We start from the raw sequence: 14,567 nt of genomic DNA, 5'->3' as shown, positions 1-14,567 counted from the left end.
ACCCAGGGCTTCCCCTTCCACTGGTGCTCTTACTATGATATTCATTGCTACCTATGAGGTCAGAGTCCAGGGTCAGTCCATGTATAGTCTTTAGGTAGTGGCTTAGTCCCTGGAAGCTCTGGTTGCTTGGCATTGTTGTACATATGGGGTCTCGAGCCCCTTCAAGCTCTTCCAGTTCTTTCTCTGATTCCTTCAACGGGGGTCCTATTCTCAGTTCAGTGGTTTGCTGCTGGCATTCGCCTCTGTATTTGCTGTATTCTGGCTGTGTCTCTCAGGAGCGATCTACATCCGGCTCCTGTCAGTCTGCACTCCTTTGCTTCATCCATCTTGTCTAATTGGGTGGCTGTATATGTATGGGCCACATGTGGGGCAGGCTCTGAATGGGTGTTCCTTCAGTCTCTGTTTTAATCTTTGCCTCTCTCTTCCCTGCCAAGGGTATTCTTGTACCCCTTTTAGAGAAGGAGTGAAGCATTCACATTTTGATCATCCGTCTTGAGTTTCATTTGTTCTAGGGATCTAGGGTAATTCAAGCATTTGGGCTAATAGCCACTTATCAGTGAGTGCATACCATGTATGTCTTTCTGTGATTGGGTTAGCTCACTCAGGATGATATTTTCCAGTTCCAACCATTTGCCTACGAATTTCATAAAGCCGTTGTTTTTAATAGCTGAGTAATATTCCATTGTGTAGATGTACCATATTTTCTGTATCCATTCCTTTGTTGAAGAGCATCTGGGTTCTTTCCAGCTTCTGGCTATTATAAATAAGGCTGCGATGAACATAGTGGAGCACGTGTCCTTTTTATATGTTGGGGCATCTTTTGGGTATATGCCCAAGAGAGGTATAGCTGGATCCTCAGGCAGTTCAATGTCCAATTTTCTGAGGAACCTCCAGACTGATTTACAGAATGGTTGTACCAGTTTGCAATCCCACCAACAATGGAGGAGTGTTCCTCTTTCTCCGCATCCTCGCCAGCATCTGCTGTTACCTGAGTTTTTGATCTTAGCCATTCTCACTGGTGTGAGGTGGAATCTCAGGGTTGTTTTGATTTGCATTTCCCTTATGGCTAAAGATGTTGAACATTTCTTTAGGTGTTTCTCAGACATTCGGCATTCCTCAGCTGTGAATTCTTTGTTTAGCTCTGAACCCCATTTTTTAATAGGGTTATTTGTTTCCCTGCGGTCTAACTTCTTGAGTTCTTTGTATATTTTGGATATAAGGCCTCTATCTGTTGTAGGATTGGTAAAGATCTTTTCCCAATCTGTTGGTTGCCATTTTGTCCTAACCACAGTGTCCTTTGCCTTACAGAAGCTTTGCAGTTTTATTAGATCCCATTTGTCGATTCTTGATCTTAGAGCATAAGCCACTGGTGTTTTGTTCAGGAAATTTTTTCCAATGCCCATGTGTTCCAGATGCTTCCCTAGTTTTTCTTCTAGTAGTTTGAGTGTATCCGGTTTGATGTGGAGGTCCTTGATCCACTTTGACTTAAGCTTTGTAGAGGGTGATAAGCATGGATCAATCTGCCTTCTTCTACATGTTGACCTCCAGTTGAACCAGCACCATTTGCTGAAAATGCTATCTTTTTTCCATTGGATGGTTTTGGCTCCTTTGTCAAAAATCAAGTGACCATAGGTGTGTGGGTTCATTTCTGGGTCTTCAATTCTATTCCATTGGTCTATCTGTCTGTCTCTGAACCAATACCATGCAGTTTTTATCACTATTGCTCTGTAATACTGCTTGAGTTCAGGGATAGTGATTCCCCCTGAAGTCCTTTTATTGTTGAGGATAGTTTTAGCTATCCTGGGTTTTTTGTTATTCCAGATGAATTTGCAAATTGTTCTGTCTAACTCTTTGAAGAATTGGATTGGTGAATTATAAAAGATTGAATAGCATATTACATTGAATTATTATATTAAATATAATATTTTAATTCAAAAATGAAACAATATTTCAGTCAGCAGTTTGTCGGTGTGTGTGTGTTTGCATGTGTGTGTGTGTGTTTGTGTGTGTGTGTGTGCTATCTTATTAGTAGCCCTTTAGTTCTTTTCAGTGTCCTATGATAAGCATTGATCAACAGAGTAACACAAGAATACAAAGGAAAATGAATATTGAAAACAATCGACATAAAACATAAAACTTTTTCATCAGTGAAGTGAATGGCCAGGTAGAAAATACAACAGGGCTGGTAAATACCTCCTATATATATAAATTATAAATTTAATAACATTTTATAATATCAGAAATACAAAGAGTGCTCATTTTTCTCAATATTTGTATTGTCTGACAAAATATAGATAGAGAACTATAATATAATCTCTGGAACTCTTAAAAATGAATCAAAGAAAAACTAAATATAACGGTTTAAAAGTATGTCATAAAAAATAGAAACCCGTATAAGACGGAGGAGCAATGACTGTAGGAATCAGAGAAAATGGAGGACACCAGAACAGCATTAATAAACTAAGGAACTACTGAGAAAGGCCCACATGGATTACAGAGTGAAAGAGCAAGCATGGGGCCTGTATCGGTCTGCACCTAATCAACTGTCTATTTGCTATAACTGTTAGATTGATGATTTTGTAAGATTCCTGACAGTGGTTTTATGTGTACTCTAATTCTTTTTTTCTGATTTTGAAACTCTTTTTTTTATCTTAATGGGTTGTATTGACCAGCATCGATATGAGAGCTTTAGTATTGTCTTATTGTATCTTGTTGTGTCCTGTCTGACTACTATCCCTTGGAGACCTTTTCTCAAGGATAAACTGAAGTGGGGTAGAACTATGTGAGAAGGGAATTGAGGCAGCCAGGAGGAATGAAGGGAAGAGAAACTGTGATTTGAATATATTGCATGAGAGAAGAATCTGTATTCAATGAAAAAGAAAATATGAAGATATTTTTAATAAGCTCACAATGACCATTCTTCAGTAATCTGAATCTTATCTATTTTCTTCATGGGTATTGAAAAGCCAATTGTGCAGTTTTTTGTGGGGAGGCAAAGGCTACTAAAGGCCTAGAAGTGTTAACAATTATTAAAGAGGAAGAAAAATGGAAATAAAAGTTACTATCTACTTTCAAAGCTGGTTAATATTCTTTGGTTACAAGAACAGTGTACTAGGAAATGAATAGACAAAAAGATCAAAGGAACAAAAAAAAAGAACCCCAAACTCTCCCACAAAAATGATAATCAACAGGCACGTCCCTCAAAAAGGTGCAAAGACAATATTATAGAAAACAAGATACTATTATCAACAAAAGGCATTGCAACAATTGAATAGTCAAATCCAAAGTATGAATATAGGAACAGACTTTATGCCATCAATAAAAAAAGTTGCTCAAAATAGGTGTGAGATGGGTACGTATAATAGGAAAAACCTAAAGGAATTCTTAGAAGATCACAGTGGAGAAAACAGAAGTAATTTTTACATGAAGAACCTTTTTAGAAACAGAACCAAAGACACAGGCAATGAAAAGAACTCACCAAGAAGCAGTGATTCAATATAGTCAAGCATTCTGTCATTAAGACAAAGTCAAGAAAGTGTCAAGAGGATCTATAGACTCAGAGAACTTCAATAGAATGGAAAAAATTCTACGACCACACTACTATCTCAAATGTACAAAACTCTTCAAAAGTTACAATAATGAAACAAGCAGGAATGTATATACTTATCAAATAAGTTTAGGAAATGATGTCCTTATCAGACATCATCAGTAAAAATTAGACAAAAATACTGAAAAGGTAAATAATGAGGTATTATTAATAAGCATAAAGAATTTTATATAGTTTTAGACACGTTCATTTGGGTGGTGATTTTAACTAATGTCCTTATGTCTCTCTCCCTGTGTAACTGTACATTAAAATATATGCAATGTATTTTATATGAAAGGCATTGTTAATTAAAGAGCTAAAAATATATTTGTTGCTTCTCACCTTGTTTTTCTGCAAATTCCCACTTTCTTTGTAACTCAAACCATAACTTGTACATTATCACTTTTAATACATATATCTTTTCTCTTTAATACATGAGTATATACATACATGTGAAAATACAGCTATTTTCATTTACTTGTTTGCTTGTTTGTTTGTTTGTTTGTTTGTTTTTATTTTGCTTTGCTCATTTGACATTTTATCTTTGGATGAGGTTGACTTCACCTCTGTTCTCTCTAGTCATACCAAATGCTCTTTCCTGCCTACCTGTGTAGGAGAACTAGGCATGCATACTTTACTTTTATGAGTATGCCTGTCTTTTCCTGAGGAGAGAGAAGAAAAGATCTTTGGATCAGCTCCAATAATGAACTGTAGGAGGGCTGAGCAAAGGCACATTGTTTTTGAGTCAGCCTTCTCTCCCTGAGGAGAGAGTAAAAAAGAACTCGGGACTTGGTCCAAAAGCTAGCAGCTGGGAATCTTTCAGCACATTTTCTCTCTAAAGTCATTGAAAATATTGTACCAGAGTTCAGTGTTGTTACAAGGATCATCCCAAACTCAGATTTCTGTTTATACCCCAGATTTAGGTGAGACTGTGTGATACACAGATGTTGGATCATATTGAATGTCTGGAACTCTGGGATTTTTTTATCTTACTTGGGGATTTGTTATTTCATTTTTCTATATTTCCAGGTCACATCTTATTGCAAATGTAAAAATGTATTGTTTAAAATACTTTTTTCCTGTTTTCATTTCTTTAAAAGTAAACTGTTGGTTTATAAAACATTGCGTGTGTGTGTGTGTGTGTGTGTGTGTGAGAGAGAGAGAGAGAGAGAGAGAGAGAGAGAGAGAGAGAGAGAGACAGACAGAGAGAGAGAGACAGAGAGAGAGACAGAGACAGACAGACAGACAGACAGACAGACAGACATATGTGTAGGTACCTGGAGAGACATAAGGAAGACTGTGAATATCCTAAGACTGGACTTGAAGCTCTTTGTAAACCACCAAATATTGGTTTTTGGAACCAAAGTCATGTCCTTTGGATGAGAAGAATAAAATATTAACCTCTGTATCATCTATCCATCCCCAAAATGGGAGTTATTTTTTGATTGAAGAGTTATATAAAGAAACAAATGGAAAATCAGTTGTGTAATTGGATCTACTACTCATATGGTTATTATTAAAATCAATTTAGTTTAGTTAAGTTAGTAAACATTTTTCCATATTATTATTAAACTAATTCCAAAATTAAAGGGTTTTTTCTCAGTGAAAAGTTTGTATCAAAATTACAAATATAGTTTGCCAAATAAAAATACTAGAGTTATGAAGGAAAATATGACCACTGAGGATCACTTCAAAGGTTAGGAAAACCACAACTCAGCTTGAGTTCAATTCTTTCCCCCCAAATTGCAGACATTCTCATTTATTTGTTTGTTAGTGATAATGGAGGTTAGTTTGTCAAAAGCTACCAGAAGACATTAAGATGTTTTTATTCTGATTATTAATATATATAGTGAATATTGTGTTAATTTTGAGTTTGGACATATTTTTTTCTACAAGTAGATCATTTATGTTTGCTGACTAGAGACAGTTGTTGCTGCCCTTTAACACTCTCCCAAAGAATTTAATGGATTCTACTTTCCTTGATAAATATATTTTAAAATTATGGTTCACTGGTCAGTGATAAAAAACAAAATACATCTCAAATGATTAGAAAAACGAATTTACAATGGTAACTTATCTGAATTAAATGCTTTAAGGAAAGAAAATCAGGACTTAGAGAAAAAAAGAATCCAATGTAAAAGTCTGGTCATTTTGACCAAAGCATACTGTTCATGTGTCAGTGAAATACCAGGTAAATAAAAGTGTCAGTATGTTCAATCCATTCTTATTTATTCCTAATGATCAATATTTTAAAATCATTCTTGACATTTTATAAAAGGTCCAACATGATGTTAAATAAAAGCCTAGTATTTGAACTTGTCTCTGACTCAAAAATTTCAGTATTTCATTTTGCCTATAAATCATACAAATTCCAGACTCAGATTTGATGTGCAAACTGTAATGGAGGAGTGTTCCTCTTTCTCCACATCCTTGCCAACATCTGCTGTCACCTGAGTTTTTGATCTTAGCCATTCTCACTGGAGTGAGGTGAAATCTCAGGGTTGTTTTGATTTGCATTTCCCTTATGAGTAAAGATTTTGAACATTTCTTTAGGTGTTTCTCAGTCATTCAGCATTCCTCAGCTGTGAATTCTTTGTTTAGCTCTGAACCCAATTGTTTATAGGGTTATTTGTTTCCCTGCAGTCTAGCTTCTTGAGTTCTTTGTATATTTTGGATATAAGTGCTCTATCAGTTGTAGGTTTGGTAAAGATCTTTTCCCAATCTGTTGGTTGCCATTTTGTCCTAATAACAGTATCCTTTGCCTTATAGAACTTTGCAGTTTTATGAGATCCCATTTGTCGATTTTTGATCTTAGAACATAAGCCATTGGTGTTTTGTTCAGGAAATTTTCTCCAGTGCTCAGGTGTTTGAGATTCTTCCCCACTTTTCCTTCTATTAGTTTGAGTGTATCTGGTTTGATGTGGAGGTCCTTGATCCACTTGGACTTAAGCTTTGTACAGGGTGATAAGCATGGATCGGTCTACATTCTTCTACATGCTGACCTCCAGTTGAACTAGCACCATTTGCTGAAAATGCTATCTTTTTTCCATTGAATGGTTTTGGCTCCTTTGTCAAAAATCAAGTGACCATACGTGGGTGGGTTCATTTCTGGGTCTTCAATTCTATTCCACTGGTCTATCTGTCTGTCTCTGTACCAACAACATGCAATTTTTATAGCTATTGCTCTGTAATACTGCTTGAGTTTAGGGATAGTGATTTCCCCGGAAGTCCTTTTACGGTTGAGGATAGTTTTAGCTATCCTGTTTTTTTTGTTATTCCAGATGAATTTGCAAATTGTTCTGTCTAACTCTCTGAACATTTGGATTGGTATTTTGATGGGGATTGCATTGAATCTGTAGATCACTTTTGGTAAAATGGCCATTTTTACTATATTAATCCTGCCAATCCATGAGCATGGGAGATCTTTCTATCTTCTGAGATCTTCTTCAATGTCTTTATTCAGAGGCTTGAAGTCCTTATCATACAGATCTTTCACTTGCTTGGTTAGAGTCACACCAAGGTGTTTTATATTATTTGGGACTATTATGAAGGGTGTCATTTTTTTTTATTTTGTGCTTGTCCATCGAAGTTATGTACACATTGATTTCAGGTACAAACAGAGGACAGAAGATGGTGTCAGATTGTCTACAACTATAGCTATACATGTTCTGGATTGTACTAAATGAATATTAAGAAACTAGTTTTATTCCTCTGAAAGAGCAATATATAAAATTTTACTACAGCTCTTGTAATAAAACATTCCTGTACTAAAAATGACATCACTTCTGTATTGTTCTATAACAATAAACTAAGTGAATAGTGTGGACAGAGAGATTACTCTATTTATTTGGAATTGTGTAACTCTGATTCCATGAAAGCATAGGTTCCTAGCATTTGTCCGATGACACAGAGATGTACAATGCTGCAACTTAGATGTCAACTAACATAGCAGTCTGCACTTATCTGACACCTCCACAATGAATAGGGATTGTGACTAAACCAACAGGCAAAACACAGAGTGATAAAAGTCTGGCGAAAATCTGGGACAACATTTAAAACTGAAACATACAGACACACACACACACACACACACATACATATATATATATATATATACATAATTAAAAATATATATTTATTACTAAATACAAATATATAGACATGTCTTAACAGAAAATAAGAATACACATAACAAATATATATAGCAAGATAATTGTGTGTTCATTGTTACACATTAGCTAAAACGCATTAAGAGATGATAATTTAACAGCATTTTTCTTTCATCTGTATACAAACACACCTCATGAAATCTTATAGATAGTGCTATTTCGAAATTCAGGAAACTTGAGTCCATAATATTTTACCTTTCCAAAGTATACGGTGAAGAACCAATAGTTGAGAGACTACAAGTCCCAGATCAGTCAGAAAATATCCTTTAATTTTTTTTCAACCTCTATTTAATAGTAACTCAGGAAGAAAGCAATGTTAGAAAATCCTTTGACACAAAGAGAAAATGAATATTCCAGTTGGACTGCTGAAACACTGGTAACAGTCTTGACTTGCTATATTTTGTTTGTGGTTAATCTACTGTTGCATAAAGTCAGTCATTATATTGATGAATAACCCAAATTTGACTTAACAAATATTTCATACTTTTGGCTTGGATACATTGGTCTGCAACAATGAAATGAAACTGGGAATTAGCTAGGTAATTAGTAGGTATGTTTACATTGTCACTAACCTCTTAACTGAGTTGCTCTTCTAATTCAGGTGATATTCTAGGTGTTAAAGACAAATACTTTATAAACACAAGGAGACTCATGTGCTAGCCTCTCAGTTTTTTAAGTGCTTAACAACCGAAAAGCTGATTTATAGAGGTGGTGGATAGCCCCTCACTATCACAGAGGTTTTCCTGTCAAGAAAAATCAAAGTCTGGCAAGATTCTGGGGACTACATTTAAAAAAGAAAATAATCTAAAAGGATAAATAAATATGTATACATATACATTCATGCATTGCACTTCCAAAGTTACAATACATTTTGCAGTAGGTACAAGGAAGTTGCAAGCCAGTAAGTGTTAAAAACTAATTCATGTCCTTTAAAACCTCTACACTCTTGCTGTTGTCAATAAGTGCTTGCTGACAGGAACGTGGTATGGCTGCTCCTTGGGACGTTCAGCTAGCAACTGACCAATGTATATATGGATGCTTGGTGCCAATCATCAGACTGAGTTCAGGGACTCTGGTGGGGGAGCTTGCGGAAGGACTAGAGGAGCAGAGGGAGTTTGCCACCCTACAGGAAGCACAACGTCGGGTGGCCAGACTACCAGAGATTAGATCACTAACCAAGGCGTGTACAGGAAGAGATCTATAGCTCCAGATATGTATGTAGCAGAGAATGACCTTGCCTGAAAGCAGTGGGAGGGGAGACCCTTTGATCTGTGGAGATATGATGGTCCAGTGTTGAGCGATGCTGGAGTGGTGAGGTGGGAGAGGGTGGGTGGGGAAGCATCCTCATAGAGGCACAAGGAAGGGAGAGAGGGTAGGTGTAGAATGGGGGTTTTGTGGCGGGGTAACCAGGAAATAGGATATCATTTGAAATGTAAAAAAATGGAATGATTCATAAACAAATAAATTGGAAGAAGTACCCTGACCCGATTCTTTGACTCACTGTGGGTTTGCTTGCAAATGCTCAAGTCTATCTACTGATAATTACTTACCTCATTCCTTTTGCCCATCATTTTGAAACATACCTTCAGTGAATGAAAGACCACCAGGGTGGGGAAGACCCCCACTCAAATCTCAAGACGACCCAACCCCAAGAACTCAGAAGAAACCAGTCTTGATACAATAAACAAGAGGTGTATTTGAGGAACCAGAGGTCTGGGGATGACACATATCTCACACAGGAAACAGAGGAGATGACCCCGAGCACAATTAGGGGAAGGTATTTATAGGGAAAATTACATAGGCAGTTGGCAACAGTCACACAAAGCAATTTCATTGGTTTGTAACTTCGGCTCAGTTCAACTCTAGGCCTGAAAGATCCCCGAAGAGAGACCCTTACTCAAGTCTCGGGAAATCGCGGACCCCAGACACAGAGAGACCATTTTGGATGTAATATGCAAAGTCGAGGTTTATTATGGAGACCTGTTACAGAGATCTCCAGGCCGACACGTATCTCACGCAGGGGACAGAGGTGTCGACCCCAAGTGGCTGGGAGAAGGGCTTTTTAAAGGAAGAAGTCACAAGCTCCAGGAGATGGGGGGATGTCAGAAGAAAATACCAAAAATGTCACAAGGGGAAACTCTCAAAGTCACAGGATTGTCCTCATGATAGTGTTTTATGGTCAGCTAGTTCCTGGAGCAGGGCTATTGAGGCCGGAGGAAGGTCAGGTCGTCCTCATTTTTCCCATAGCAGGACTCTTCTTTGTCCTTTTGGGGTAAATGTTTGTTAGAGTTGATGAAGCTCCTGTACCTGATAAACATCTGGATAGGCTTGGCTCCCTGGAATTCTATCTGCAGGACACAATGACTAGAGCAGAATACAATAAGGACTTAGGCAAACATCACAGGGGTAGGGCTCTTTACTCGTTTACTCACGTCATGAGGGAGGGCCGGTGAATGAGTCAGTACCAGATGCCCTGGAATTTTTAATTTTCTTATCTGCCTTAAGACACCATCTCTCAGCCACCCTGCTTCTGGGGCAAGCTGACCCTAGTTCTAGTTTTTCTCAGGACTGTCGAGTCAGGCCTTATTGAGGCCATATGGTTTGTGGTGGCTATGGCCAGGCTACAACCCAAAAACATGTTATGTTATTCTTTGATGTGAGGTGCAGGGTCAGTGGGGGCTAGTTTAAAATCTTTATTCTTTCATTTCCCACTTCTGCTTGTGACTAGTTCTAATCTTAGAACTCAGAGCCTTCCTCTTCAATTTTTCCCCTAAGGTGGTCTGATATTGTTGGCAAAGCATTAAAATCTGCACTGCACTAACTCTTTCTCTAATAAAGGCTGTTAACTTATTAAAAATACAGGGTCCAAACGTCAAAAGTAACAAGAGAATAACTAAGGGTCCTAGGAGTGTGGAAATTAGTCTCACACCCCAAGCAGAATAGTATAAACTTTCTAAGCCCCCACAATGCCGGATGGTAGCCCAGTCTCGGCTATCTCAGAGACAAACGTAAAACCCCAGTCTCCCCAATTGGCCCCTTGCTTCTGGACTTCTGCATCCAAAGTTGTCCACAGGTGAAAAATCTCTTTGGGACTTCTAAGGGCATACTCTGAGGATCTGTGTCAGGAATGTCCTAGGTGTCCAGCCCAGCTACCAACTTACAAAAGTCAGGGGTGAGAGTGGGCCACCATGTGTATGGTGGGGCCACCTTGGAGATGGACCATATTACCTCCCTGGCCTGGGAGGATACTTGCCAAATCAGTTTCTGGGGAATATGGGGATTATAAGCGCTTACAACAGAGTTGAAGCTTAAGAAGATTACCAGTCTTTTCTAACTTCTATTCATTTCTGAGAACATCTGGTGCTGTCTTCAAATGGGAGGTGTGGACCCATGCAGCAATCCCATCTACCTTAACAGCAGGGGGAGTGGTTAACAGTACTAGATAGGGTCCTTTCCAGTGAGGTTCTAAATTCTCAGCCTGGTGTCGCTGGACCAGGACTGCTTCTCCCGCTGGGAACTGGTGAGGTGTCCTGGACTTTCTGTCTTGTAGGTGTACTTCACTTGGCTCCAAATTTTACTTTGGACTGTTTCTAAAGCCTTTAAATGAGCAAACAGGGTTTTAGGAAAAAACTCAGGGTAGCAGGCCCCTCCTGATTCCATGGTGGGGGGGGGGGTTCCATACATAATCTCATAAGGTGTTAGGCCAAAAGGGTCAGGAGTGTTCCGTACACAGAACAGAGCAAAAGGAAGGAGGACAGTCCAGTCTTCACTGCCAGTCTCTAAGGCCAATTTTGTCAAGTTCTCTTAGAGTTCTGTTTATCTTTTTTACCTGCCCTGAACTCTGTAGTCTCTTTGGGGGCATGGGTAAGGCTGAATCTGGAAGGGGCATTTCTTGCTCTGAAAAGAGCAAGAGGGAAGGAGTGCCACACTGTCTGCACCAGTCTCCATGGTCAATTTGGTCAGGGTCTCTTTTAGAATTTTATTTATTCTCTCTACCTGTCCTGAACTTTGAGGTCTGTAGATGTAATATAATTTTTTAATTGACATCTAAACACCTGGCACACCCTGGTTTTCCTTGGCAAAGAAGGCAGGGCCATTGTTTGACCCAATTACCTTGAGCACTCCAAACAGGGGGAAGATTTCTTCCAGTATCTTCTTGATGACTACCGAGACCTTCTCTTGCTTGGTGGGGAAAGCTTCTACCTATTCCTAAAAGGTATCTATAAACACTAGGAGACATTTGTAACCATATTTTCCTGGTTTTATCTCTGTGAAGTCCACTTCTCAGTAGGATCCAGGCCGTTCCCCACAGAGCCTCCTAGCAGAGTCAACTTTCCTGAGAACAGTTACCTTTTGGCATGGTATACATCAGTGCACTATCTGTTCCATGAGATACTTGAGACCTGGGACATAATATTTAGTTTTTGAAAATGTCTGGATGAGTTTGCTTACCCCTAAGTGAGTCCATTGATGCATTTGTTTTATCATGGCCTTTGACCGTTTTTTGTAGCAGGATCTTCTTTCCCGTTGAGGTGTACCAGAGTCTTTTCCTCAGCCTGGCTGGGTCATGGAGGGCCTTAACAGAGCCAGAATCCCTTTTTTCTTGCCCTCAGATGTCAGCAGGCCCCTCTGCTGATGTGCTGTAGCTAAGGCATATGTGCTGTCCACATAGATGTTAAGTCTTTTTCTCAGCTCAAGGGCTTTGGTGAGGGGAGCAATCTCTACCCACTGAGCAGAGGAGCCTTCTGGTAGGGCCTGAGCCCATATGACTCTGTTTCTATCTACAACTGCTGCCTCAGCCCATCTTTTTCCTTCTCTAAGAAGCTGCTCCCATCTATGAACCAGATGGCATCTACCCTCTCTGGTGGCTGGTCAGTCAGATCTTTATGCCACCCATGTGCTTCAGTGAGCACCTGCTGACAGTCATGAAGGAGGATCTAGGTCGGGGTCTGAGAGCAGGTTTGTAGGGTTCAGACTCGTAGGGGCAGTATGGGATCACAAGGAACAAGTGGGACACCCTGCCCACGCCAAGGTCCACTGTTCTTCGGATAGTCTATGAGTATCATTTGTTGCCATAGTCCCCTGTACTCAAAGTCTTTTGCTGGACAATAGCCCATTTGTGCATAGGAGCACAGAGTGTTGGGGCCCTGTATTCACAAAACAACTGGGCGGGCTTCCATTCTGTCTTTGCGCATAGCCAACACTCTAGGATCAAGAGGCTTGCCTTTGGGGCTGCTGGAGAGGCCCCTCTTGTTTTTCCTGGGGCAGTCCCTGACCCAGTGTCCTTTTTCCTTGCAATAGGCACACTGATCTTTAGCCAGGAATTCTCTTCTGTTGCCAGGTACTGTCTTCCTTGGTTCACTAACTACTGTGGCCAGTATATGCTCCTCTCCTGTTCTTCATCTCTCTTTAGCTCTCTAACTTTCTCTTCCTTTTGTCTCTTTTCTTCCCTAGCTTCCTGCTCTTTTTACCTTCTTTCCTCTTTCTCTTCCTCAGTCTCTCTATTATGCTATCTTCTGCATCTTCCTCTACAGCTACTATATGTTGTCCACTTATGTGCAGAGACCGTGAACCACACTTCAACCTTACTTTCTGTGCAACTTACACTAACTCTCTCAGCAACTTAACCCCTCAAGTTTCCGAAACCTTTTCTTTATATCTTTTTCTTACCTTAGCCAGATTGGTGGGACACTTTCCAACCCCTCAGAGACCCACCCTTGGAGCCTGGCGGTAGACCTGGAGCACTCCCTACATTCAAGAATATTAAACTCAATGGTCAGGAGTGAGGGTCTTCCATCCATATCTGGAACTTTTTTTTTTTTTTTTTTTTTTTGGCCTCTAGCATGATTCTGTCTTTCTTCGGTGATAAAGAAAACCTGTAACAGTTACTAACAAGCATCTCAAGTGGGATGGTGAGAAAACAAGAAGAGAATCCAGAGAATAGGGGTTCACTGAAGAGGACATATAGCATTTAGTCACACAGCTAGACCAGGAGGCCTTAAAAAGGCCGCTGTAAAAATAAGCACAAGCTTTGTGCCTGTGGAAAAGAAAGGCGAGCAGAGAGGCAGCTGATCTTTAGCGACTGTGTCTCCGGACTTTAATTTTCCCTTAAGGAGTATGTCTCTTCAGTGTCAACTTGGTGGCTTTGCCTCTCAAGAGAACCAGCCTCCAAATGACACTAGGCTTCTAGTAAGAACTAATAACAAAAGGATGAAGGGTGTTAGATGTGAAGTGGCTGACATGAGAATTGTAATCGGTTCACCTGGGACTTTCAGGACCTCTGTAGCAGCCCTTTACCAAACTGTCTTACTGGGTTAAAGGCCCATGGGAAAGAAAACATTAATCCTGACCTTGGCCACAGCCAAAGCCTGAATTCTAAATTTTGACTGGCAAAACGAAGTTCTTCACAGTTTGTTGTAGATTCTTTTTGAAACTATTTTAGGGGCTTCCCCCTCAGCCTGGTACATTTTGGCCACAGGGGCAGAAACTGGCTGCTGAGGGAATAGGATCAAAGGCACTCTCCATGCCAATGATGACTTAACAGGGAAGGTGACAATGTTGGAGATGACTCTTCTCTTGGAATAGGGCCAGTGGATAAGGGGAGGAAAGCAGGCTCTCTCAAAGAAAGTTCTCTTAATGCACTCTCTTTTGCTGTCAAAGCATCAGCCCTAGCCAGCGAGCGGCCCCTTCAACTTGAAACTCTTTTTCCACTGGCTCAGGCCACTGCCCACGCACAGCTTACAGCTTGCTTGCCCGTGCACCTGCCACCTTCAGCCCCACACTCCCTACTCTGTGCTGCTCCTTCCTTAAAA

The 14,567-nt window shown here is 39.8% G+C and overlaps 1 pseudogene; it reads right to left on the bottom strand.

Annotated features, from left to right (window-relative positions):
* Positions 1–9,956: 9,956 nt before the first annotated feature.
* Positions 9,957–13,556, bottom strand: LOC148001352 (uncharacterized; annotated as a pseudogene).
* Between the last annotated feature and the right edge of the window lie 1,011 nt (positions 13,557–14,567).

This window comes from Rattus norvegicus, chromosome 14 (genome assembly GCF_021556685.1).
Source record: "Rattus norvegicus strain SHRSP/BbbUtx chromosome 14, alternate assembly SHRSP_T2T, whole genome shotgun sequence".
Lineage (NCBI taxonomy): Eukaryota > Metazoa > Chordata > Mammalia > Rodentia > Muridae > Rattus > Rattus norvegicus.
Note: the sequence above shows the minus strand (reverse complement) of the source record. Positions and strands in the feature narration are given on the sequence as shown.